We start from the raw sequence: 21674 nt of genomic DNA on the forward strand, positions 1-21674 counted from the left end.
ACAAAAAAAAAATGCATATAGCAAAGGATAGTTTCAATCTGCCTACCTCTGGGTTATGGGCCCAGCATGCTTCCATAGCAGTTCTCTGCTGCACATGTAAGTGCAAGAGATCCTGAAGCACTCACTCATCATGCGAAAGTACCAATGTGTTTCTTCATTGGTTGCTGGAAGAAACATCTTACAAAAACTCTCCAGATTATTGACTTTTTAAAGTTTTTCTAGGAAACGTTCTAGATGAAAGCTTATTAGTCTTTGTCAGTATATTCTTTTTGCAAAGTGTCTCTGTGGCGCAATCGGTTAGTGTGTTCAGCTATTAATCAAAAGGTTGGTGGTTCAATCCCACCCAGGGACGTAATTGACCTTGTGATCAGATTTTGGTGATATTTAAGTAGACAAGTCAAAATTGCAAACCCCCTCTTATAGTGTAGGGTACCTGGCCTTCTCTGATGTAATCAGAGTTAGATTTGATTAAGTGATTTTATAAAAAAACAGCTAGGAAGCACAATTTAGCAGTGGGTTGCAGAGAAAAAGAAAAATGCTGGCAGAAAAATACAATTGAGTGATTAAACAGCTCTTCATTTTCTGGCTTTATTTTTATGATAACAAATTTGTTCTCTGAAAAGTGTCCACAAAGCCAAGTATCTGATTAACATATTTGTAGGGATGGTTTTTCACCTATTACTAAATTAAACTTGCTTCATTGGAAAGGCAGCAAGATGCATCCTCATTTCAATATCTACTGAAATAATACAGGTTGACACCAGGAAACATTAACGCCACTGCATCCTTGCTGCTTTCTCATGTGGAAGTCTGTTTAATGTGAAAACAAGGTGATATCTAATTAGCACACAGGTAAGGAATTAAGAAAATCTTTATTTAAGGGTAAAGATGTTTCTCACAAAATCATTGCCCCAATGCATCATTGAAATTCAAGCTGGAAAGATGATTTTAATATATCACTTGTACATTTTGTATTGCTCTTCTGGTGACAATGTAGTTTGTTTTTGTCAATTACCATTTTAATAATAGGGTAAAGAAAATTAAGTGGATTTTTGAAAGAAAACAATACTGTCAATATACTATTAAAACAAATTAAAATGGTAAAAGTTATTGTACTTTAAGTAAAAATAAAAGCTAAAATATCAATCCCAGTTTTGGATTACTTTAATGAACAAAAAAAAAATGCATATAGCAAAGGATAGTTTCAATCTGCCTACCTCTGGGTTATGGGCCCAGCATGCTTCCATTGCAGTACTCTGCTGCACATGTAAGTGCAAGAGATCCTGAAGCCCTCACTCATCATGCGAAAGTACCAATGTGTTTCTTCATTGGTTGCTGGAAGAAACATCTTACAAAAACTCTCCAGATTATTGACTTTTTAAAGTTTTTCTAGGAAACGTTCTAGATGAATGCTTATTAGTCTTTGTCAGTATATTCTTTTTGCAAAGTGTCTCTGTGGCGCAATCGGTTAGTGTGTTCAGATATTAATCAAAAGGTTGGTGGTTCAATCCCACCCAGGGACGTAATTGACCTTGTGATCAGATTTTGGTGATATTTAAGTAGACAAGTCAAAATTGCAAACCCCCTCTTATGGTGTAGGGTACCTGGCCTTCTCTGATGTAATCAGAGTTAGATTTGATTAAGTGATTTTATAAAAAAACAGCTAGGAAGCACAATTTAGCAGTGGGTTGCAGAGAAAAAGAAAAATGCTGGCAGAAAAATACAATTGAGTGATTAAACAGCTCTTCATTTTCTGGCTTTATTTTTATGATAACAAATTTGTTCTCTGAAAAGTGTCCACAAAGCCAAGTCTCTGATTAACACCTTTGTAGGGATGGTTTTTCACCTATTACTAAATTAAACTTGCTTCATTGGAAAGGCAGCAAGATGCATCCTCATTTCAATATCTACTGAAATAATACAGGTTGACACCAGGAAACATTAACGCCACTGCATCCTTGCTGCTTTCTCATGTGGAAGTCTGTTTAATGTGAAAACAAGGTGATATCTAATTAGCACACAGGTAAGGAATTAAGAAAATCTTTATTTAAGGGTGAAGATGTTTCTCACAAAATCGTTGCCCCAATGCATCATTGAAATTCAAGCTGGAAAGATGATTTTAATATATCACTTGTACATTTTGTATTGCTCTTCTGGTGACAATGTAGTTTGTTTTTGTCAGTTACCATTTTAATAATCGGGTAAAGAAAATTAATTGGATTTTTGAAAGAAAACAATACTGTCAATATACTATTAAAACAAATTAAAATGGTAAAAGTTATTGTACTTTAAGTAAAAATAAAAGCTAAAATATCAATCCCAGTTTTGGATTACTTTAATGAACAAAAAAAAAATGCATATAGCAGAGGATAGTTTCAATCTGCCTACCTCTGGGTTATGGACCCAGCATGCTTCCATTACAGTACTCTGCTGCACATGTAAGTGCAAGAGATCCTGAAGCACTCACTCATCATGGGAAAGTACCAATGTGTTTCTTCATTGGTTGATGGAAGAAACATCTTACAAAAATTCTCCACATTATTGACTTTTTAAAATGTTTCTAGGAATCGTTCTAGATGAATGCTTATTAGCCTTTGTCAGTAAGTACTTTTGCAAAGTGTCGCTGTGGCGCAATCAGTTAGTGTGTAAGGCTATTAACCAAAAGGTTGGTGGTTCAATCCCACCCAGGGACATAATTGACCTTGTTATCAGATTTTGGTGATCTTTAAGCAGACAAGTCAAAATTTCAAACCCCCTGTTATGGTGTAGGGTACCTGGCCTTCTCTGATGTAATCAGAGTTAGATTTGATTCAGTGATTTTATAAAAACAGCTAGGAAGCACAATTTAGCAGTGGGTTGCAGAGAAAAAGAAATATGCTGGCAGAAAAATCCAATTGAGTGATTAAACAGCTCTTCATTTTCTGGCTTTATTTTTATGCTAACTAATTTGTTCTCTGAAAAGTGTCCACAAAGCCAAGTATCTGATTAACATATTTGTAGGGATGGTTTTTCACCTATTACTAAATTAAACTTGCTTCATTGGAAAGGCAGCAAGATGCATCCTCATTTCAATATCTACTGAAATAATACAGGTTGACACCAGGAAACATTAACGCCACTGCATCCTTGCTGCTTTCTCATGTGGAAGTCTGTTTAATGTGAAAACAAGGTGATATCTAATTAGCACACAGGTAAGGAATTAAGAAAATCTTTATTTAAGGGTAAAGATGTTTCTCACAAAATCATTGCCCCAATGCATCATTGAAATTCAAGCTGGAAAGATGATTTTAATATATCACTTGTACATTTTGTATTGCTCTTCTGGTGACAATGTAGTTTGTTTTTGTCAATTACCATTTTAATAATAGGGTAAAGAAAATTAAGTGGATTTTTGAAAGAAAACAATACTGTCAATATACTATTAAAACAAATTAAAATGGTAAAAGTTATTGTACTTTAAGTAAAAATAAAAGCTAAAATATCAATCCCAGTTTTGGATTACTTTAATGAACAAAAAAAAAATGCATATAGCAAAGGATAGTTTCAATCTGCCTACCTCTGGGTTATGGGCCCAGCATGCTTCCATAGCAGTACTCTGCTGCACATGTAAGTGCAAGAGATCCTGAAGCACTCACTCATCATGCGAAAGTACCAATGTGTTTCTTCATTGGTTGCTGGAAGAAACATCTTACAAAAACTCTCCAGATTATTGACTTTTTAAAGTTTTTCTAGGAAACGTTCTAGATGAAAGCTTATTAGTCTTTGTCAGTATATTCTTTTTGCAAAGTGTCTCTGTGGCGCAATCGGTTAGTGTGTTCAGCTATTAATCAAAAGGTTGGTGGTTCAATCCCACCCAGGGACGTAATTGACCTTGTGATCAGATTTTGGTGATATTTAAGTAGACAAGTCAAAATTGCAAACCCCCTCTTATAGTGTAGGGTACCTGGCCTTCTCTGATGTAATCAGAGTTAGATTTGATTAAGTGATTTTATAAAAAAACAGCTAGGAAGCACAATTTAGCAGTGGGTTGCAGAGAAAAAGAAAAATGCTGGCAGAAAAATACAATTGAGTGATTAAACAGCTCTTCATTTTCTGGCTTTATTTTTATGATAACAAATTTGTTCTCTGAAAAGTGTCCACAAAGCCAAGTATCTGATTAACATATTTGTAGGGATGGTTTTTCACCTATTACTAAATTAAACTTGCTTCATTGGAAAGGCAGCAAGATGCATCCTCATTTCAATATCTACTGAAATAATACAGGTTGACACCAGGAAACATTAACGCCACTGCATCCTTGCTGCTTTCTCATGTGGAAGTCTGTTTAATGTGAAAACAAGGTGATATCTAATTAGCACACAGGTAAGGAATTAAGAAAATCTTTATTTAAGGGTAAAGATGTTTCTCACAAAATCATTGCCCCAATGCATCATTGAAATTCAAGCTGGAAAGATGATTTTAATATATCACTTGTACATTTTGTATTGCTCTTCTGGTGACAATGTAGTTTGTTTTTGTCAATTACCATTTTAATAATAGGGTAAAGAAAATTAAGTGGATTTTTGAAAGAAAACAATACTGTCAATATACTATTAAAACAAATTAAAATGGTAAAAGTTATTGTACTTTAAGTAAAAATAAAAGCTAAAATATCAATCCCAGTTTTGGATTACTTTAATGAACAAAAAAAAAATGCATATAGCAAAGGATAGTTTCAATCTGCCTACCTCTGGGTTATGGGCCCAGCATGCTTCCATTGCAGTACTCTGCTGCACATGTAAGTGCAAGAGATCCTGAAGCACTCACTCATCATGCGAAAGTACCAATGTGTTTCTTCATTGGTTGCTGGAAGAAACATCTTACAAAAACTCTCCAGATTATTGACTTTTTAAAGTTTTTCTAGGAAACGTTCTAGATGAATGCTTATTAGTCTTTGTCAGTATATTCTTTTTGCAAAGTGTCTCTGTGGCGCAATCGGTTAGTGTGTTCAGCTATTAATCAAAAGGTTGGTGGTTCAATCCCACCCAGGGACGTAATTGACCTTGTGATCAGATTTTGGTGATATTTAAGTAGACAAGTCAAAATTTCAAAAACCCCTGTTATGGTGTAGGGTACCTGGCCTTCTCTGATGTAATCAGAGTTAGATTTGATTCAGTGATTTTATAAAAACAGCTAGGAAGCACAATTTAGCAGTGGTTTGCAGAGAAAAAGAAATATGCTGGCAAAAAAATCCAATTGAGTGATTAAACAGCTCTTCATTTTCTGGCTTTATTTTTATGCTAACAAATTTGTTCTCTGAAAAGTGTCCACAAAGCCAAGTATCTGATTAACATCTTTGTAGGGATGGTTTTTCACCTATTACTAAATTAAACTTGCTTCATTGGAAAGGCAGCAAGATGCATCCTCATTTCAATATCTACTGAAATAATACAGGTTGACACCAGGAAACATTAACGCCACTGCATCCTTGCTGCTTTCTCATGTGGAAGTCTGTTTAATGTGAAAACAAGGTGATATCTAATTAGCACACAGGTAAGGAATTAAGAAAATCTTTATTTAAGGGTGAAGATGTTTCTCACAAAATCGTTGCCCCAATGCATCATTGAAATTCAAGCTGGAAAGATGATTTTAATATATCACTTGTACATTTTGTATTGCTCTTCTGGTGACAATGTAGTTTGTTTTTGTCAATTACCATTTTAATAATAGGGTAAAGAAAATTAAGTGGATTTTTGAAAGAAAACAATACTGTCAATATACTATTAAAACAAATTAAAATGGTAAAAGTTATTGTACTTTAAGTAAAAATAAAAGAGCAAAAATATCAATCCCAGTTTTGGATTACTTTAATTAACAAAAAAAAATGCATATAGCAGAGGATAGTTTCAATCTGCCTACCTCTGGGTTATGGGCCCAGCATGCTTCCATTGCAGTACTCTGCTGCACATGTAAGTGCAAGAGATCCTGAAGCACTCACTCATCATGGGAAAGTACCAATGCGTTTCTTCATTGGTTGATGGAAGAAACATCTTACAAAATCTCTCCAGATTATTGACTTTTTAAAGTTTTCTAGGAATTGTTCTAGATGAATGCTTATTAGCCTTTGTCAGTATGTACGTTTGCAAAGTGTCTCTGTGGTACAATCGGTTAGTGTGTTTGGTTATTAACCAAAGGGTTGGTGGTTCAATCCCACCCAGGGATGTTATTGACCTTGTCATCAGATTTTGGTGATCTTTAAGTAGACAAGTCAAAATTTCAAACCCCGTCTTATGGTGTAGGGTACCTGGCCTACTCTGATGTAATCAGAGTTAGATTTGATTAAGTGATTTTATCAAAAAACAGCTAGGAAGCACAATTTAGCAGTGGGTTGCAGAGAAAATGAAATATGCTGGCAGAAAAATCCAATTGAGTGATTAAACAGCTCTTCATTTTCTGGCTTTATTTTTATGCTAACAAATTTGTTCTCTGAAAAGTGTCCACAAAGCCAAGTATCGGATTAACATTTTTGTAGGGATGGTTTTTCACCTATTACTAAATTAAACTTGCTTCATTGGAAAGGCAGCAAGATGCATCCTCATTTCAATATCTACTGAAATAATACAGGTTGACACCAGGAAACATTAACGCCACTGCATCCTTGCTGCTTTCTCATGTGGAAGTCTGTTTAATGTGAAAACAAGGTGATATCTAATTAGCACACAGGTAAGGAATTAAGAAAATCTTTATTTAAGGGTGAAGATGTTTCTCACAAAATCGTTGCCCCAATGCATCATTGAAATTCAAGCTGGAAAGATGATTTTAATATATCACTTGTACATTTTGTATTGCTCTTCTGGTGACAATGTAGTTTGTTTTTGTCAATTACCATTTTAATAATCGGGTAAAGAAAATTAAGTGGATTTTTGAAAGAAAACAATACTGTCAATATACTATTAAAACATATTAAAATGGTAAAAGTTATTGTACTTTAAGTAAAAATAAAAGAGAAAAAATATCAATCCCAGTTTTGGATTACTTTAATTAACAAAAAAAAAATGCATATAGCAGAGGATAGTTTCAATCTGCCTACCTCTGGGTTATGAACCCAGCATGCTTTCATTACAGTACTCTGCTGCACATGTAAGTGCAAGAGATCTTGAAGCACTCACTCATCATGGGAAAGTAACAATGTGTTTCTTCGTTGGTTGATGGAAGAAACATCTTACAAAAACTCTCCAGATTATTGACTTTTAAAAGTTTTTCTAGGAAACGTTCTAGATGAATGCTTATTAGCCTTTGTCAGTATGGACTTTTGCAAAGTGTCTCTGTGGCGCAATTGGTTAGTGTGATTGGTTATTAACCAAAGGGTTGGTGGTTCAATCCCACCCAGGGATGTAATTGACCTTGTTATCAGATTTTGGTGATCTTTAAGTAGACAAGTCAAAATTTCAAAAACCCCTGTTATGGTGTAGGGTACCTGGCCTTCTCTGATGTAATCAGAGTTAGATTTGATTCAGTGATTTTATAAAAACAGCTAGGAAGCACAATTTAGCAGTGGTTTGCAGAGAAAAAGAAATATGCTGGCAAAAAAATCCAATTGAGTGATTAAACAGCTCTTCATTTTCTGGCTTTATTTTTATGCTAACAAATTTGTTCTCTGAAAAGTGTCCACAAAGCCAAGTATCTGATTAACATCTTTGTAGGGATGGTTTTTCACCTATTACTAAATTAAACTTGCTTCATTGGAAAGGCAGCAAGATGCATCCTCATTTCAATATCTACTGAAATAATACAGGTTGACACCAGGAAACATTAACGCCACTGCATCCTTGCCGATGATAACCTCAAGTTGGGTCATTCGGTGCTGCAGAGTCGTACGCACTCTTCCACCCATTCAAGAGCTTTGGTATAACCCCATGGTTCTTAATGTGACCCCAGCATCCTCTAGGTCGTATGAGAAAATAGGATTTTAATACCTACCGGTAAATCCTTTTCTCTTAGTCTGTAGAGGATGCTGGGCACCCGTCCCAGTCCATACTGTGTCTGCAGTTATTACTTGTGGTTATACACATGTTGTGTTATGGTTCTGGTCAGCTTTTTGCTGCAATTGTTCATGCCGTTGGCTTGTGTTCTGTTGAATGCCACGTTCTGCGGCATGCTTAAGGTGTGAGCTGGTAAGATGCTCACCTTAGTTTAACAATAAATCCTTTCCTCGAAATGTCCGTCTCCCTGGGCACAGTTCCTATAACTGGAGTCTGGAGGAGGGGCATAGAGGGAGGAGCCAGTTCACACCCTTTGATAGTCTTAAAGTGCCCATGTCTCTTGCGGATCCCGTCTATACCCCATGGTTCTTAATGTGACCCCAGCATCCTCTACGGACTAAGAGAAAAGGATGCCCTTGCGCACTATCCTGACTTCTCCTCCCGTCTGCTTACTTTGTGCCTTCCAACGCACAATGCGAACTACAGGTGGTGCTGCAGGGCCCACACCCTTTTACTTGCCTTACAGAACAGCTCTGGAGCTGTTACAGTGCCCAGCTGCTGCAAGAAATCAGCTTGAATGCTTCAGGGGATGGGGCATGGCCAACATGAGCCCCACACCAAAGGAGGGTGTGGGTGTTTAATGAGAACTAGGGGTCATCCAAGCACTGCAAAAGGCCGCCATGCCCTGCACGCCCCTTTTCTCTTTTCATATGCAGATGAGGGTTCCAGCCAACTTTGGCCCACTGCTTGGATAACATCACTGTATGCAAATCCGTCTGCTGCAGACCTTCCCCCAGGAATGCTTGTACTTGATGTTGCATATGGTTTGATATTTGATGGTGCTTCAGTATTAGGCAGCCTTCCGCCCTCCCATGTTCATCTGAAAAGATGTGGTCTCCCTGCAGTTGTTGTCCCCAGACGAGAGTTCCCTTGTGCTTCCTCAGTTGAATCTCCTTAACTTGACGGGGGAGGGGCTGCCCGAGCAGCCACCCTCCCCAGCCCTATCCCAACTCATACTTATTTTGCATATGAGATCTCTTGATCATGAAGATTGTTCTCACAGGGTGAGGTTCATCCATTATATTTTAAAATAGGAAGGTACAAATTACATATTTGAATTGCATTTATGTGCTGGATTGAAATGTCCCGTCCCCCCCCCTTCCATTCTCAATTGTGCCCGTCAGCAGCTATTCTAAGGTTGCTGCCAATGGGTGTGACACATTAATTTCTTCTGTGGGGTACACTGGACTCCACAAGGATTCACATTGGGGTGTAGAGTAGGATCTTGATCTGAGGCACCAACCGGCTCAAAGCTTTTGACTGTTCCCAAGATGCTCAGTGCATTCTCCTCTATAACCCCGCTTCCATGAACAGGGAGCTCAGTTTGTAGTTGGTGCCTTCAGTAGCAGGCCACTTAACAGGGGCCTGCCTCAGGCAGCCTATTCTTAGCTATAAATTTTGACAAGAAAAGAAGAACTTGTTTTATGAGAATCTACAAGGGCTGCAGCAGGCTAGGTCTAATAGACATCTTTACTGCAGCTTCATCACTCCCAGCGGCGCTGTATACTCCCATGCCCTGGTTGCTGGGTCACTGCAGCGGAGGCTCCGGTTTCATCCTAAGGTCAGTCACACACACACCACCCTTCCGGATCACGAGGCCGCTGATGAAGGGGAGCGTGGCCGTAGGGGGTGGACCGTGTGCGCACTGGCGTGGACACTGATTACTGGGCAGCCGCTCCACTAGCCACCAGGTACAGTTAAGGAGCACAGGTCTGGGGGTTTTTCTCCTATATTAACCCAATTTTGTACTGCCCGCAGCGCATTGTGATAGGTAATAGGGCCTGATTCAGGTTGGATTGCAATCACAATAAGCGATCCAACTGCAAAAATTGCTAAGAGCATACGCATGTGCCTGCATTTTCTGTGGCACCCCGCAGAGAATGCGATCGCCTCTGCCTGTCAATCGGGGCGGGGGGGGGGGGGATAGGTGGGTCAGCAACACTCCATTTCCAAGTCAGGGATGGAGCGGTGCGGGGGCAAGGCTTCAAAATGGGGTCTGCAACGGAGGAGACACAGGGGGCGTGGTCACAGCGGCTGTATGACATCACATTCAGCCGCTGTGATCACAAAAATGGTGGCGGCTTCCTGCGCGCACATACAGTCTGCACCAGCAGGAGGCTACATCATTTTTTATGATCACGCTGAACTGCAGTGCGACTGCAATTACAGCATGGACAAGAAGGGAGGCGTCATGCTGGGTGGCCATGCCCTTTCACTGTGCAGGAGCCAGCACCGCTCACACACTAGTCCCCGGGTGCAGCCCCCAACCCCCGGGACACCCGGAGCAACAAAATGTAGATTCAGGCCACCAGGCCACGCCCCTACCTATGAAACCATGCCTCCTTTTTACCATTGCGCTGCTTATCTGCGCGCACTGCATTACAATCTCCCTCGCCACCTCTCTGGGTGTCACCAGTGATAGTGACACCTCTGCCATGCTTGTAGCAGCTGGTCCTAAGATCTACGCCTCAAGCCCTGAGTGTTTGCCCTTGTGACTTGTTGATCATCATAGCGAAGCAGATGCTTACAGAAAACTGCAGGGGCTTAGATTGAAAATAAAAAAATTGATAGGTATAAGGTAGAGAGGAGCGGGTTCGGTTCTCCGAGAACCGAATTCCCCACGAACTCCACGTTGTTTACACTGGTCCGAGGCAGGCTCGGTTGTTCCCGCCTGACTCGGAAAACCTGAAAAAGGGAAAATGTCATCATCCCGCTGTCGGATTCTCGCGAGATTCGGATTCCATATAAAGAGCTGCGCGTTGCCGCCATTTTTACTCGTGCATTGAAGATAGAGCGGAATGGACGTGGCTATGTTCTCTCAGTGGAAATCTCAATATCAGTGCTCAGTATCAGTGGTTACTTATTGCTGCTCAGTAATACTAGTAGTGTGTCTCTCCTGCTCAGTGTCAGTTCTCAGTAGTATCCTCATCAGTGCTCAGTATCACTGCTCATTGTCTTGTGCTGCATTGTGGTGCTCAGCATACTACAGTACATTACTAATAGTCCAGTGCTGCATCTTGCTGCTCAGTGTCAGTTCTAGTATCCTCATCAGTGCTCACTATCACTCTTCATTGCATTTTGGTTTTCTGTATACTACAGTAACATAGTAATATAGTAACATATAGTAACATAGTTTTTGAGGTTGAATAGAGGCAAATTGCCCATCGTGTTCAACCTGTTTTAAGTTGTGATGATTCTACATACTTGCTGAATAATGTTTTATGACTAGTTAGCTACTATAACTCATGTTACCCCCGGATTAACCATGTTGATATTTTAAGTATTATAACCTTGGATAGCTTTTGCATTCAGAAATGTATCCATTCCTTTTTTAAATCCAATTACAGAGTCCACCATTACCACCTTCCCTGGCAGGGAATTCCACATCCTGATTGCCCTAACAGTGAAGATCATAGTATCTCACCTGGCAGGTAAGTAGGAGTTGGGCTAGAGCTGTGGAGGATTGCTGCTCGGGCACCCCCTGTCAAGTGAAGGAGATCCAACTGAGGCAGCACAAGGGAACTCTCGAAAGAAGAACAAGGCTAGAGGAAGATCTGAGACAAAGAAATCTGACTTTTACCAGAGCTGACCAGAGGAAAGCACAAACACAGTCCCCCACTACCACAAATAATGCAGTCGAGTTTCCCACATTTGGGGAAATCACAGGGGTCAGCATACCCAGAATGCAATGAATGAACCTCACCCTGGGAGAACAATCTTCATGACCATGGTATCTCCTATGCAAAATAAGTATGATTTGGGATAGGGCTGGGGAGGGCCGCTGCTCAGGCACATCTCTGTCAAGTAAAGGAGATTCAACTGAGGCAGCACAAGGGAACTCTCATCTGGGGACAACAACTGCAGGGAGAACACATATTTTCAGATGAAAATCTTGGTCATGCTCTGGTTTCTCTTCAGAACGAACAAATCTTTCGCCTTTTACTAAAGATTTCCGTGGAGAGGAGCAAAACTGAGTTTTACCTCAATTTTTGCATGCCCCATCTTTTTGGGGTTTCTTTTATCGGTTTAAAGATAGAATGAGTGTGCTTTAATGAAAGCTCATTTGCATAGAAATGACAGTAAATGTTTGTTTCTTTTCAAACAGAACTTTCTTGACCATGCTACTTGCTTGAAAGATCTGGGAGCACATGGAATACAGTACAAACCATGCTTATAGCAAGGAGAAGCCAGGTGAGAAATCTGCTTTCTTTCAAATTGGGCGCTCACTTTGATCTGAATGAGGACTGCTGGCATGGCACTCAGGCGACAGGTGGAATCTTGGTCATGCTCTGGTTTCTCTTCAGAACTAACAAATATTTCGCCTTTTATTAAAGATTTCCGTGGAGAGGAGCAAAACTGAGTTTTATCTCAATTTTTGCATGCCCCATATTATTGGGGTTTCTTTTATCAGTTTAAAGACAGAACGAGTGTGCTTTCTTGTTAGCTTTAATGTAAGTTTATTTGTATAACAATGACAGTAAATGTCTGTTTCTTTTCAAGCAGAACTTTCTTGACCATACTAATTGCTTGAAAGATCTGGGAGCACATGGAAAAGAGTACAAACCATGCTTATAGCAAGGGGAAGCCTGGTGAGAAATCTGCTTTCTTTCTTTCAAATTGGGTGCTCACTTTGAGCTGAATGAGGACTGCTGGCATCAGGGCCGGCTCTAGGCATGTTCGAATAGAGCGGCCGCGCAGGGCGCCACCCTTAATGGGCGCCTCGCGCTGGCGCCGCCATATTCGATGCTGGAGCCGGCCCTGTGTGTGTGCTGCTGCAGCATTTGGCGGTCGCGCTGTGTATGCGCGCTGCGCGGCGCCGGTATCTAACGTCAGACGCCGGCGCCGCGCATAGCCCGCCTGCACAAGTGGCCGCCCACCCGCCCGCCAGCCCGGACCCAGGCTCAGGCTCACTCGCCCGGCCTCCCGCCCGCCCGCCAGCGCTCCCACACAGGCGGACAGCAGTACTCCTCCCCAGCGCCGCAGGTATTTTTTTTTTGGGGGGGGGGGGGAGATCCGCACTGTGGGGGCATTTCTGGCACACAGGGGGCATTTTTGGTTATGTGGGGGCATTTCTGGCACTGTGGGGGCATTTCTGGCTCTGTGGGGGGCATTTCTGGCACTGTGGGGGCATTTCTGGCACTGTGGGGGCATTGCATATCTGGCTCTGTGGGGGCATATTTGGCACTGTGGGGACATATCTGGCCCTGTGGGGGCATATCAGGCACTGTGGGGACATTTCTGGCACTGTGGGGGCATTTCTGGCACTGTGTGGGCATTTCTGGCACTGTGGGGGCATTTCTGGCACTGTGGGGGCATTTATCTGGCTCTGTGGGGGCATTTATCTGGCTCTGTGGGGGCATTTATCTGGCTCTGTGGGGGCATTTATCTGGCACTGTGGGGGCATTTCTGGCACTGTGGGGGCATTTCTGGCACTGTGGGGACATATCAGGCACTGTGGGGGCATATCTGGCACTGTGGGGGCATATCTGGCACTGTGGGGGCATATCTGGCACTGTGGGGGCATTTCTGGCACTGTGGGGGCATTTCTGGCACTGTGGGGGCATTTATCTGGCTCTGTGGGGGCATTTATCTGGCACTGTGGGGGCATTTATCTGGCACTGGGGGCATTTATCTGGCACTGTGGGGGCATTTCTGGCACCGTGGGGGCATATCTGGCACTGTGGGGGCATATCTGGCACTGTGGGGACATATCTGGCACTGTGGGGGCATTTATCTGGCTCTGTGGGGGCATTTATGTATCAGGCACCGTGGGGGCATTTATGTATCAGGCACCGTGGGGGCATTTATGTATCATGCACCGTGGGGGCATTTATGTATCATGCACCGTGGGGGCATTTATGTATCAGGCACCGTGGGGACATTTATGTATCTGGCACCGTGGGGGCATTTATGTATCTGGCACCGTGGGGGCATTTATGTATCTGGCACCGTGGGGGCATTTATGTATCAGGCACCGTGGGGGCATTTATGTATCTGGCACCGTGGGGGCATTTATGTATCTGGCACCGTGGGGGCATTTATGTATCTGGCACCGTGGGGGCATTTCTTGCACTGTGGGGGCATTTCTTGCACTGTGGGGACATTTCTTGCACTGTGGGGGCATATCTTGCACTGTGAGGGCATTAATGTATGTGGCACTGTGGGGGCATATCTGCGCTGTGGGGGCATTTATCCATCTGGAACTGTGTGGCCATTTATGTAGCTGGCACTGCTGGGGGGCATGTCACGTGTAGCTGGCACTGCTGGGGGGCATGTCATGTGTAGCTGGCACTGCTGGGGGGCATATCATGTAGTGTTCCCGCTAGGCGTCTGTGGCTGGGCAGTGTGTCTCAGTGCTCTACCTGGCGCAATGTGTCTAACGTGCTCTTATAGGAGGTTCTACCTGGTGCAATGTGTATTAGCTGCACTACTGTGTGGTGTAATGTGAATTGCCACTATAATGTGGCTACGCACCTTCCCCACGAAGTAACTCCCCTAAATTTTTGCTGCGCGCCTTCGGCGCGCACTGTCCATGCTTTAGCGTGTGGAAATGGGAACAACAAGCATTACAGTATGTACATCATTTTGCCCACCTAACTTAAAAATGTGCCCTCCCTGTGATCAGCAACCTGCCCTAAAAAGTGAACACTAGCACGTGTAGCTGGCACTGCTGGAGGGCATGTCATGTGTAGCTGGCACTGCTGGGGGACGAGACCACGCCCACTTTTTCAAGAGGCCACGCCCACTTTTTCAAGGGCGCGCGCGCCTTCGGCGCGCGCATGGGGGGGGGCACTTTTACATTTTCTCGCTCAGGGTGCTAGTAGGCCTGGAGCCGGCCCTGGCTGGCATGGCACTCAGGCGACAGGTGGAATCTTGGTCATGCTCTGGTTTCTCTTCAGAACGAACAAATCTTTCGCCTTTTACTAAAGATTTCCGTGGAGAGGAGCAAAACTGAGTTTTATCTCAAATTTTGCATGCCCCATCTTATTGGGGTTTTATTTTATCGGTTTAAAGATAGAACGAGTGTGCTTTAATGTAAGCTCATTTGCATAGAAATGACAGTAAATGTTTGTTTCTTTTCAAACAGAACTTTCTTGACTATACTAATTGCTTGAAAGATCTGGGAACACATGGAAAAAAATACAAACCATGTTTATAGCTAGGGGAAGCCTGGTGAGAAATCTGCTTTCTTTCTTTCAAATTGGGTGCTCACTTTGAGCTGAATAAGAACTGCTGGCATGGCACTCAGGCGACAGGTGGAATCTTGGTCATGCTCTGGTTTCTCTTCAGAACGAACAAATCTTTCGCCTTTTACTAAAGATTTCAGTGGAGAGGAGCAAAACTGAGTTTTATCTCATTTTTTCCTTGCCCCATCTTATTGGGGTTTTATTTTATCTGTTTAAAGATAGAACGAGTGTGCTTTAATGTAAGCTCATTTGCATAGAAATTACAGTAAATGTTTGTTTCTTTTCAAACAGAACTTTCTTGACCACACTAATTGCTTGAAAGATCTGGGAGCACATGGAAAAGAGTACAAACCATGTTTATAGCAGGGGTAAGCCTGGTGAGAAATCTGCTTTCTTTCATTCAAATTGGGTGCTCACTTTCAGCTGAATGAGAACTGCTGGCATGGCACTCAGGCGACAGGTGGAATCTTGGTCATGCTCTGGTTTCTCTTCAGAACTAACAAATATTTCGCCTTTTATTAAAGATTTCCGTGGAGAGGAGCAAAACTGAGTTTTATCTCAATTTTTGCATGCCCCATATCATACCTCCCAACTGTCCCGATTTTCGCGGGACAGTCCCGTTTTTTGGGGACTGTCCCGCTGTCCCACCTGCGGGCCGCAGTGTCCCGCGGTGGGGAGGACAGTTGGGAGGCTCTGTCTGTCGCTGCCCTGCTTAGCAGAGCAGCGGTGAATAGACGCTGTGCGCATGCGCACAGCGTCTATTCACTGAAGTCAGAGGGAGAGGTGGCATGCCAGCGGCTCACAGAGCGCTGGGCATGCCCCCTCAGTGCCGAAAACGGGGGCGTGACTCGCGATCGCGGGTCCTCCCGCGAAGTCACACCCCCTTTTACTTAGGCCACGCTGCAATTGTTCATGCCGTTGGCTTGTGTCCTGTTGAATGCCACGTTCTGCGGCATGCTTAAGGTGTGAGCTGGTAAGATGCTCACCTTAGTTTAACAATAAATCCTTTCCTCGAAATGTCCGTCTCCCTGGGCACAGTTCCTATAACTGGAGTCTGGAGGAGGGGCATAGAGGGAGGAGCCAGTTCACACCCTTTGATAGTCTTAAAGTGCCCATGTCTCTTGCGGATCCCGTCTATACCCCATGGTTCTTAATGTGACCCCAGCATCCTCTACGGACTAAGAGAAAAGGATGCCCTTGCGCACTATCCTGACTTCTCCTCCCGTCTGCTTACTTTGTGCCTTCCAACGCACAATGCGAACTACAGGTGGTGCTGCAGGGCCCACACCCTTTTACTTGCCTTACAGAACAGCTCTGGAGCTGTTACAGTGCCCAGCTGCTGCAAGAAATCAGCTTGAATGCTTCAGGGGATGGGGCATGGCCAACATGAGCCCCACACCAAAGGAGGGTGGGGGTGTTTAATGAGAACTAGGGGTCATCCAAGCACTGCAAAAGGCCGCCATGCCCTGCACGCCCCTTTTCTCTTTTCATATGCAGATGAGGGTTCCAGCCAACTTTGGCCCACTGCTTGGATAACATCACTGTATGCAAATCCGTCTGCTGCAGACCTTCCCCCAGGAATGCTTGTACTAGATGTTGCATATGGTTTGATATTTGATGGTGCTTCAGTATTAGGCAGCCTTCCGCCCTCCCATGTTCATCTGAAAAGATGTGGTCTCCCTGCAGTTGTTGTCCCCAGACGAGAGTTCCCTTGTGCTTCCTCAGTTGAATCTCCTTAACTTGACGGGGGAGGGGCTGCCAGAGCAGACACCCTCCCCAGCCCTATCCCAACTCATACTTATTTTGCATATGAGATTTCTTGATCATGAAGATTGTTCTCACAGGGTGAGGTTCATCCATTATATTTTAAAATAGGAAGGTACAAATTACATATTTGAATTGCATTTATGTGCTGGATTCAAATGTCCCCCCCCCCCTTCCATTCTCAATTGTGCCCGTCAGCAGCTATTCTAAGGTTGCTGCCAATGGGTGTGACACATTAATTTCTTCTGTGGGGTACACTGGACTCCACAAGGATTCACATTGGGGTGTAGAGTAGGATCTTGATCTGAGGCACCAACCGGCTCAAAGCTTTTGACTGTTCCCAAGATGCTCAGTGCATTCTCCTCTATAACCCCGCTTCCATGAACAGGGAGCTCAGTTTGTAGTTGGTGCCTTCAGTAGCAGGCCACTTAACAGGGGCCTGCCTCAGGCAGCCTATTCTTAGCTATAAATTTTGACAAGAAAAGAAGAACTTGTTTTATGAGAATCTACAAGGGCTGCAGCAGGCTAGGTCTAATAGACATCTTTACTGCAGCTTCATCACTCCAAGCGACGCTGTATACTCCCGTGCCCTGGTTGCTGGGTCACTGCAGCGGAGGCTCCGGTTTCATCCTAAGGTCAGTCACACACACACCACCCTTCCGGATCACGAGGCCGCTGTTGAAGGGGAGCGTGGCCGTAGGGGGTGGACCGTGTGCGCACTGGCGTGGACACTGATTACTGGGCAGCCGCTCCACTAGCCACCAGGTACAGTTAAGGAGCACAGGTCTGGGGGTTTTTCTCCTATATTAACCCAATTTTGTACTGCCCGCAGCGCATTGTGATAGGTAATAGGGCCTGATTCAGGTTGGATTGCAATCACAATAAGCGATCCAACTGCAAAAATTGCTAACAGCATACGCATGTGCCTGCATTTTCTGCGGCACCCCGCAGAGAATGCGATCGCCTCTGCCTGTCAATCGGGGCGGGGGGGGGGGGGGATAGGTGGGTCAGCAACACTCCATTTCCAAGTGAGGGATGGAGCGGTGCGGGTGCAAGGCTTCAAAATGGGGTCTGCAATGGAGGAGACACAGGGGGCGTGGTCACAGCGGCTGTATGACATCACATTCAGCCGCTGTGATCACAAAAATGGTGGCGGCTTCCTGCGCGCACATACAGTCTGCACCAGCAGGAGGCTACACCATTTTTTATGATCACGCTGAACTGCAGTGCGACTGCAATTACAGCATGGTCAAGAAGGGAGGCGTCATGCTGGGTGGCCATGCCTTTTCACTGTGCAGGAGCCAGCACCGCTCACACACTAGTCCCCGGGTGCAGTCCCCAACCCCCGGGACACCCGGAGCAACAAAATGTAGATTCAGGCCACCAGGCCACGTCCCTACCTATGAAACCATGCCTCCTTTTTACCATTGCGCTGCTTATCTGCGCGCACTGCATTACAATCTCCCTCGCCACCTCTCTGGGTGTCACCAGTAATAGTGACACCTCTGCCATGCTTGTAGCAGCTGGTCCTAAGATCTACGCCTCAAGCCCTGAGTGTTTGCCCTTGTGACTTGTTGATCATCATAGCGAAGCAGATGCTTACAGAAAACTGCAGGGGCTTAGATTGAAAATAAAAAAATTGATGGGTATAAGGTAGAGAGGAGCGGGTTCGGTTCTCCGAGAACCGAATTCCCCACGAACTCCACGTGGTTTACACTGGTCCGAGGCAGGCTCGGTTGTTCCCGCCTGACTCGGAAAACCTGAACAAGGGAAAATGTCATCATCCCGCTGTCGGATTCTCGCGAGATTCGGATTCCATATAAAGAGCTGCGCGTTGCCGCCATTTTTACTCGTGCATTGAAGAGAGAGCGGAATGGACGTGGCTATGTTCTCTCAGTGGAAATCTCAATAGCAGTGCTCAGTATCAGTGGTTACTTATTGCTGCTCAGTAATACTAGTAGTGTGTCTCTCCTGCTCAGTGTCAGTTCTCAGTAGTATCCTCATCAGTGCTCAGATCACTGCTCATTGTCTTGTGCTGCATTGTGGTGCTCAGCATACTACAGTACATTACTAATAGTCCAGTGCTGCATCTTGCTGCTCAGTGTCAGTTCTAGTATCCTCATCAGTGCTCACTATCACTGTTCATTGCATTTTGGTTTTCTGTATACTACAGTAACATAGTAATATAGTAACATATAGTAACATAGTTTTTGAGGTTGAATAGAGGCAAATTGCCCATCGTGTTCAACCTGTTTTAAGTTGTGATGATTCTACATACTTGCTGAATAATGTTTTATGACTAGTTAGCTACTATAACTCATGTTACCCCCGGATTAACCATGTTGATATTTTAAGTATTATAACCTTGGATAGCTTTTTCATTCAGAAATGTATCCATTCCTTTTTTAAATCCAATTACAGAGTCCGCCATTACCACCTTCCCTGGCAGGGAATTCCACATCCTGATTGCCCTAACAGTGAAGATCATAGTATCTCACCTGGCAGGTAAGTAGGAGTTGGGCTAGAGCTGTGGAGGATTGCTGCTCGGGCACCCCCTGTCAAGTGAAGGAGATCCAACTGAGGCAGCACAAGGGAACTCTCGAAAGAAGAACAAGGCTAGAGGAAGATCTGAGACAAAGAAATCTGACTTTTACCAGAGCTGACCAGAGGAAAGCACAAACACAGTCCCCCACTACCACAAATAATGCAGTCGAGTTTCCCACATTTGGGGAAATCACAGGGGTCAGCATACCCAGAATGCAATGAATGAACCTCACCCTGGGAGAACAATCTTCATGACCATGGTATCTCCTATGCAAAATAAGTATGATTTGGGATAGGGCTGGGGAGGGCCGCTGCTCAGGCACATCTCTGTCAAGTAAAGGAGATTCAACTGAGGCAGCACAAGGGAACTCTCATCTGGGGACAACAACTGCAGGGAGAACACATATTTTCAGATGAAAATCTTGGTCATGCTCTGGTTTCTCTTCAGAACGAACAAATCTTTCGCCTTTTACTAAAGATTTCCGTGGAGAGGAGCAAAACTGAGTTTTACCTCAATTTTTGCATGCCCCATCTTTTTGGGGTTTCTTTTATCGGTTTAAAGATAGAATGAGTGTGCTTTAATGAAAGCTCATTTGCATAGAAATTACAGTAAATGTTTGTTTCTTTTCAAACAGAACTTTCTTGACCATGCTACTTGCTTGAAAGATCTGGGAGCACATGGAATACAGTACAAACCATGCTTATAGCAAGGAGAAGCCAGGTGAGAAATCTGCTTTCTTTCAAATTGGGCGCTCACTTTGATCTGAATGAGGACTGCTGGCATGGCACTCAGGCGACAGGTGGAATCTTGGTCATGCTCTGGTTTCTCTTCAGAATGAACAAATCTTTCGCCTTTTATTAAAGATTATCCGTGGAGAGGAGCAAAACTGAGTTTTATCTCAATTTTTGCATGCCCCATATTATTGGGGTTTCTTTTATCAGTTTAAAGACAGAACGAGTGAGCTTTCTTGTTGGCTTTAATGTAAGTTTATTTGTATAACAATGACAGTAAATGTCTGTTTCTTTTCAAGCAGAACTTTCTTGACCATACTAATTGCTTGAAAGATCTGGGAGCACATGGAAAAGAGTACAAACCATGCTTATAGCAAGGGGAAGCCTGGTGAGAAATCTGCTTTCTTTCTTTCATATTGGGTGCTCACTTTGAGCTGAATGAGGACTGCTGGCATGGCACTCAGGCGACAGGTGGAATCTTGGTCATGCTCTGGTTTCTCTTCAGAATGAACAAATCTTTCGCCTTTTATTAAAGATTATCCGTGGAGAGGAGCAAAACTGAGTTTTATCTCAATTTTTGCATGCCCCATATTATTGGGGTTTCTTTTATCAGTTTAAAGACAGAACGAGTGAGCTTTCTTGTTGGCTTTAATGTAAGTTTATTTGTATAACAATGACAGTAAATGTCTGTTTCTTTTCAAGCAGAACTTTCTTGACCATACTAATTGCTTGAAAGATCTGGGAGCACATGGAAAAGAGTACAAACCATGCTTATAGCAAGGGGAAGCCTGGTGAGAAATCTGCTTTCTTTCTTTCATATTGGGTGCTCACTTTGAGCTGAATGAGGACTGCTGGCATGGCACTCAGGCGACAGGTGGAATCTTGGTCATGCTCTGGTTTCTCTTCAGAACGAACAAATCTTTCGCCTTTTACTAAAGATTTCCGTGGAGAGGAGCAAAACTGAGTTTTATCTAAATTTTTGCATGCCCCATATTATTGGGGTTTCTTTTATCTGTTTAAAGACAGAACGAGTGTGCTTTCTTGTTAGCTTTAATGTAAGTTGCCATAGATGCAGTGAAACACGCGTGTAGGGCACGGCGTGTCCTCGTGTATTTGACTCATGTGAAATGTTATAAAACAAAAATATATGATTATGATGTTAGCTGTTAGTCTCCACTAATAGGGAATAGAAGCTGAGCTATAAGAAAGGAATACACTAGATATGATGTCACTTAGCAATTACAATGTCTAAAGTGCATACAGATAGCTACTAATAACTCTTGATAAGAAAGTATATCAGTGTGGGTATATTTATATGATGGGATATTGGGACTAGTGAATATATATCACTCCTGCTGTCCAGATTGGCAATAACCAGACAATTATGATAAGAGTAGAGATGTCACATGGGCTGCTATAGATATTA

The 21674-nt window shown here is 43.3% G+C and overlaps 11 non-coding genes across 11 annotated transcripts; 9 read left to right on the forward strand and 2 right to left on the reverse strand.

The window, feature by feature from the left end:
* Window positions 1-11611: 11611 nt before the first annotated feature.
* LOC134990983 (U1 spliceosomal RNA) lies at window positions 11612-11775 on the reverse strand. The gene has a single exon (XR_010195444.1). It is a non-coding gene; the product is annotated as a U1 spliceosomal RNA (small nuclear RNA).
* Window positions 11776-11919: 144 nt separating this feature from the next.
* On the forward strand, window positions 11920-12035 carry LOC134990964 (U5 spliceosomal RNA). Its single transcript, XR_010195425.1, has one exon. It is a non-coding gene; the product is annotated as a U5 spliceosomal RNA (small nuclear RNA).
* Window positions 12036-12305: 270 nt separating this feature from the next.
* LOC134990970 (U5 spliceosomal RNA) lies at window positions 12306-12421 on the forward strand. Its single transcript, XR_010195431.1, has one exon. It is a non-coding gene; the product is annotated as a U5 spliceosomal RNA (small nuclear RNA).
* A 2479-nt stretch (window positions 12422-14900) lies between these two features.
* Window positions 14901-15016, forward strand: LOC134990968 (U5 spliceosomal RNA). The gene has a single exon (XR_010195429.1). It is a non-coding gene; the product is annotated as a U5 spliceosomal RNA (small nuclear RNA).
* Window positions 15017-15291: 275 nt separating this feature from the next.
* On the forward strand, window positions 15292-15407 carry LOC134990969 (U5 spliceosomal RNA). Its single transcript, XR_010195430.1, has one exon. It is a non-coding gene; the product is annotated as a U5 spliceosomal RNA (small nuclear RNA).
* A 275-nt stretch (window positions 15408-15682) lies between these two features.
* Window positions 15683-15795, forward strand: LOC134990973 (U5 spliceosomal RNA). The gene has a single exon (XR_010195434.1). It is a non-coding gene; the product is annotated as a U5 spliceosomal RNA (small nuclear RNA).
* A 3841-nt stretch (window positions 15796-19636) lies between these two features.
* LOC134990994 (U1 spliceosomal RNA) lies at window positions 19637-19800 on the reverse strand. Its single transcript, XR_010195455.1, has one exon. It is a non-coding gene; the product is annotated as a U1 spliceosomal RNA (small nuclear RNA).
* A 144-nt stretch (window positions 19801-19944) lies between these two features.
* LOC134990966 (U5 spliceosomal RNA) lies at window positions 19945-20060 on the forward strand. Its single transcript, XR_010195427.1, has one exon. It is a non-coding gene; the product is annotated as a U5 spliceosomal RNA (small nuclear RNA).
* Window positions 20061-20330: 270 nt separating this feature from the next.
* On the forward strand, window positions 20331-20447 carry LOC134990971 (U5 spliceosomal RNA). Its single transcript, XR_010195432.1, has one exon. It is a non-coding gene; the product is annotated as a U5 spliceosomal RNA (small nuclear RNA).
* A 286-nt stretch (window positions 20448-20733) lies between these two features.
* Window positions 20734-20850, forward strand: LOC134990972 (U5 spliceosomal RNA). Its single transcript, XR_010195433.1, has one exon. It is a non-coding gene; the product is annotated as a U5 spliceosomal RNA (small nuclear RNA).
* A 286-nt stretch (window positions 20851-21136) lies between these two features.
* LOC134990967 (U5 spliceosomal RNA) lies at window positions 21137-21252 on the forward strand. The gene has a single exon (XR_010195428.1). It is a non-coding gene; the product is annotated as a U5 spliceosomal RNA (small nuclear RNA).
* Window positions 21253-21674: the final 422 nt, after the last annotated feature.

This window comes from Pseudophryne corroboree, unplaced genomic scaffold, assembly GCF_028390025.1.
Source record: "Pseudophryne corroboree isolate aPseCor3 unplaced genomic scaffold, aPseCor3.hap2 scaffold_1196, whole genome shotgun sequence".
NCBI lineage: Eukaryota > Metazoa > Chordata > Amphibia > Anura > Myobatrachidae > Pseudophryne > Pseudophryne corroboree.